We start from the raw sequence: 5,265 nt of genomic DNA, 5'->3' as shown, positions 1-5,265 counted from the left end.
AGGAACTACATCAAGCGTAATATCTTTTTACAGAGTCAGAATTCACAGGCCGAGCTAGATCTTCTCCATCCATTCTAGCTAACTTCAACGCTCCTCCTGAGAATGCCTTTGTACTACATAAGGACCCTCATAATTTGGTGCCCATTTGCTTCGATCATCTCCTGGTAATGACAATATTTTCTTCAATACTAGATCCCCTTCTTGAAACATACGCGGTCTAACATTCTTATCATACGCCTTAGCCATTCGTTTCTGATAAAGTTGGTGATGACATATTGCGGCCATCCTCTTCTCACTGATCAAGTTCAATTGCTCGTATCTCACTCTGGCCCACTCGGCCTCTTCTATCTCAGAATCTATTAACACTCTTAACGATGGGATTTCCACTTCCAAAGGCATCACTGCTTCCATACCGTACACCAAAGAATATGGGGTAGTCCCTGTTGAGGTTCGAACTGCGGTGCGATATGCATGAAGGGCAAATGGTAACATCTCATGCCAATCCTTATAGGTGACTACCATCTTCTGAACAATCTTTTTGACATTCTTGTTAGCAGCTTCTACCGCCCCATTCATCTTTGGTCTATATGGCGAAGAATTGGAATGCTTGATTTTCCATTTAGTGCAGAGCTCTATTATCATCTTGCCGTTGAAATTCTGGGCATTATCAGTTATAATCTGTTCTGGGGGACCATACCGACATATCAAATCTCTCTCAATAAATTTCTTCACCACTTTTTGTGTCACATGAGCAAATGACCCGGCTTCTACCCATTTTGTGAAGTAGTCAATAGCCACGAGGATAAATCTATGACCATTGCTCGCTTTTGGGTTTACAGGTCCAATCACATCAATTCCCCACATCGCGAAAGGCCATGGAGATGTTAAGTTAAACAGAGGAGCTGGTGGCATATTGACCTTATCACTGTAAATTTGACATTTGTGACATTTTCTGACATAGTCGATACAATCTTTTTCTAGTGTCATCCAAAAATAACCAGCCCTTTGGATTTTCCTTGCCATCATGTGCCCGCTAGCATGGGTTGAGCAAATCCCCTCATGGACCTCTCTTAATGCCTTTCTAGCATCTGCCTCATCCAAACACCTTAACAGGGTACCATCAAATGATCTTTTATATAAAATCTCTCCATCTAAATAGAAGTCTATAGCCAACCTTCTCAAGGTTTTCTTATCCGTGTTAGAAGCTCCCACTGGATATTCCTGATTCTGCACAAGATTCTTGATATCGTAATACCAAGGTTGTCCGTCCACCTCTCCTTCGACTAAACAACAGTGCGCTGGATCATTTCTAATATCAATGTGTACCGGTTGTACCTTGCACTTGAGGTCAATGGTAGTCATAGCAGCTAGTGTGGCCAAAGCATCCGCCAAAATGGTTCCCCTCCCTTCCTAGATGGGTGAATCTAATTTCTTCAAATTCCTTTGCTAGCATAGATAGGTATTCCTGGTACGGCCTCAACTTTTCCTCTTTGGTTTGCCATTCCCCTTTGACCTGGCAGATGATCAACATTGAATCCCCATATACATCTATCTTCTTTATCTTTAACTCCAATGCCGCTTCTAAACCGAGTATACAAGCTTCGTACTCAGCTGTATTGTTGGTGCACTCAAAATGTAGTTTGACCGAAACTGGGTATTGTTTCTTATTAGGAGAGATTATTACCGCCCCTGCCCCGTTACCATATACATTTACTGCCCCGTCAAAAAACATGGTCCACCAACTCTGTCTTCTCTTCTTCCTTTTCTATTGACGATATATCTTCATCAGGGAAATCAAAATCCAAAGGCTCGTAATCTTCAACAGCATTATCGGCCAAATGGTCTGCAATGGCACTCCCTTTTACGGCTTTCCTTGTCATGTACACTATGTCATATTCTGCTAAATAAAACCTGCCACCTTGCAATTCGACTTGAGAGAAAAGGCTTATTACAAATATACCTCAGGGGATCCAATTTTGAAATCAACCAAGTGGTATAGTATAACATGTAATGTCGCAACCTCTTTGCCGCCCACACCAATGCACAACACAGCTTTTCTATCTCCGTGTATCTGGACTCACATTCAGTGAATTTCTTACTCAAGTAATAAATAGCTCTTTCCTTCCTTCCGGTTTCATCATGCTGACCCAATACACATCCCATGGCTACTTCAGTTACGGTTAGATATAATACTAGAGGTTTCCCTGATACAGGAGGCACCAGTAGAGGTGGATTTTGTAAATAATGCTTGATTTTATTGAACGCCTCCTCACACTCCTCATTCCAGGTTCCAGGGTTCTTTTTCCTTAGTAGTCGGAATATAGGCTCGCATGTTGTTGTTAGCTGAGCTATAAATCGAGCAATGTAATTCAACCTTCCTAAGAATCCTCTTACTTCTTTCTCCGTCTTAGGGGATGACATAGCTTGAATGGCCCTTACTTTGTCTGGATCCACCTCTATACCTCTATCGCTTACCACAAATCCCAACAGCTTGCCCGACTTAACTCCGAATGAACATTTTGCAGGATTAAGCCTTAGTTCATACTTCCTCAACCTCTCAAATAACTTCCTCAAAACTTCCACATGATCCTGTCCCTTTTTAGACTTGGCAATCATATCATCTACATACACCTCAATTTCTTTGTGCATCATGTCGTGGAATAGAGTCACCATTGCTCTTTGATATGTGGCACCTGCGTTCTTTAACCCAAATGGCATGACCTTGTAGCAGTAGGTCCCCCAAGGTGTGACAAAAGTTGTTTTCGCCTTATCCTCGGGAGCCATTTTTATTTGATTGTATCCTGAAAAACCGTCCATAAAGGAATAAGTGGAACTTCGGGCAGCGTTATCCACTAAAACATCTATGTGTGGTAGAGGAAAATCATCCTTAGGACTAGCTCTATTCAAATTCCGAAAATCTACACAAACTCTAATCTTCCCTTCCTTCTTAGGCACCACAACAATGTTAGATACCCATTGCGGATATCTAACTACTTCTAGAAAGCCAGCATCCCATTGCTTTTCGAGTTCTGCCTTGACCTTGATCCAGACGTCCGGGTGGGCCCTCCTCAGTTTCTGCTTGACTGGCTTATACCCTTCTTCCAACGGTATCTTGTGTTCTACAATACTTGTATCCAAACCGGGCATATCTTCATATGACCAAGCAAAGACATCCGAATATTCTTGTAATAGGGTGATCAGTTTTATCCTTTGTTCAGAAGTAATTAAGGTACCTATTTTCAACTCTTTCCTGAGCTGACCATTGCCCACATTGATAGTTTCGAGTTCCTCAGTGGCAGGCTTCCAAGTCTGTTCCTGTTGTTCTACTAGCCTGGTGAATTCACTGATATTGCTTTCATCCCACTCTTCTTCTTCCATAGATATTACATGCTCGTTCAAGTTTGGCCATTTATTCTTGATGCTAGATGTATGTGATGTTGTAGGAGATCCGCTTTCAGGATTCCTGAAAGCGGGAAGTGCTTGGTGTAAATGCATATATAAATAATCAATTTTTTGAAAAAAGTGCATGATCTCACATTTATTCAAAGGGAAAAGGTGGGCTCCATGACAAACATAGAATCTAGCTGACATCATGAGCCTCGATTGTCAACTAGAGAAAATAAAGCAAGCATAAGCAAATGACAAAAACATTCTAAGGCAAACAAAGGTTGGTTTACATTTTGAAAACCACTGGAGCTTCTTGTGTCACCCAATTCTGAAACTTTTCGCCTGGAGCCAGCTTGCGCACACAGGTCTTGGCGGAGACTTCTTCTAGTGTATGGATAGTCAGTTGTGGCAGCACTTCATCTTCTTTTCCTGCTATTTCTTTCGCATCACCTTTTTCCTTCTCCTTCCCCTCCAAGGTGTTTATGCTCATATTTGCCAGCTCTAGACCCAGGCTTTCAGCTCCCTTATCATGTTGCACTATGTATGCAGCTCTTGGGAATGATACGCTAAGGGGAGGGATTTCCAGCTGTTCTTCTTCAAGATCTCTTCCTTTAATTCTAGCCATCCTTCTTGTCCTTCCCCGATCAGCAGCCCAACGATAATCCTCTTGGTTAGGTTGATATCCTAGCCCAAATCTTTGATCAGCCTTTCTCTTCCTTGTCGGATTAGCCCCTTCTGGTATTCCGCAAACGAGGTTATATCGACATGGGACCCCACGGTTCAAGAAACATAGACTTGCCATCCTTGCTGCTTCTGAGATCCTTGGCCTTCTTAGCACGGTGTTCTCTGGTACCCAGTCAGCGTTCACGATCTCAAAAGCATGGATATTGTTATCCTTGCAATCCTCCGCTTCGATGAAAGGCACAGCCACATTCTTTGTCATGGCTATTGCCTCCTCAGCCCTGACGGTTACTAACATCCCATTCATGATGTACTTCAAACATTGGTGTAATGATGAAGCTACTGCCCCCGCTGCGTGGATCCAAGGTCTTCCCAACAACATACTATAGGAAGGGTGAATATCCATAACCTGAAGTGTCACTAAGAACATTTGCGGTCCCACATATAGCTCCACTTCTAAAGTCCCAAGTATTGGCCTAGGTGAGCCATCATATGCTCTGGCCATCATAGTACTTGGCTTCATATGAGATTCATCAATCGGCATTTCCTCCAGAATGTGCTTTGGCAATACGTTCAAGGCCGAGCCATTATCGACGAGCACCTTCCCTACGAGGCAGTCTTTGCACCTAACCGTGATGTATAAAGGCTTGTTGTGTCCGGTACCTTCAGCATCAAGCTCATCAGATGTGAAGTAGAGATAATTAGTTGCATGGATCCTCCCCACTAAATGCTCCATAGTTTTATGTTCAATGTCTTGGGGTACATACGCCTCATTCAATACCTTTTGCAAGGCATTTCGATGCGGCTCAGAGCTGAGTATCAAGGACATAAGGGAGATCCGAGCTGGAGTCTTTTTTAGTTGATCCACTATGCAATATTCGCTATGCTTGATCAACTTTAAAAATTCATTCGACTCCTCTTCCGTTACTGGCTTATTAACTTCTGGTGCTTTGTCCAGATCTACCACTTCTTTACCCTTTTCCTTCCTCCATTCTTCAGGCGTAAAGCAACGACCACTTCTGGTCAAACCACCTATCTCCGTCTGGAACAAAGGAAGAGGAGCTCGAACGTTGGAGGCATACCCATAATTGTACGGCATGGCCTTGTGATTCTCTTTTGTGCAGGACGGTTTAACCAAGATCAGCCTTGGGGGCCCATTAGCAGTCTGTTGAACCCTGCAAACTCCTGCCATCTTAT

This window comes from Populus alba, chromosome 7, assembly GCF_005239225.2.
Source record: "Populus alba chromosome 7, ASM523922v2, whole genome shotgun sequence".
Classification (NCBI taxonomy): domain Eukaryota; kingdom Viridiplantae; phylum Streptophyta; class Magnoliopsida; order Malpighiales; family Salicaceae; genus Populus; species Populus alba.
The sequence above is the reverse complement of the archived record's forward strand: the minus strand, read 5'-3'. Positions refer to the sequence as shown.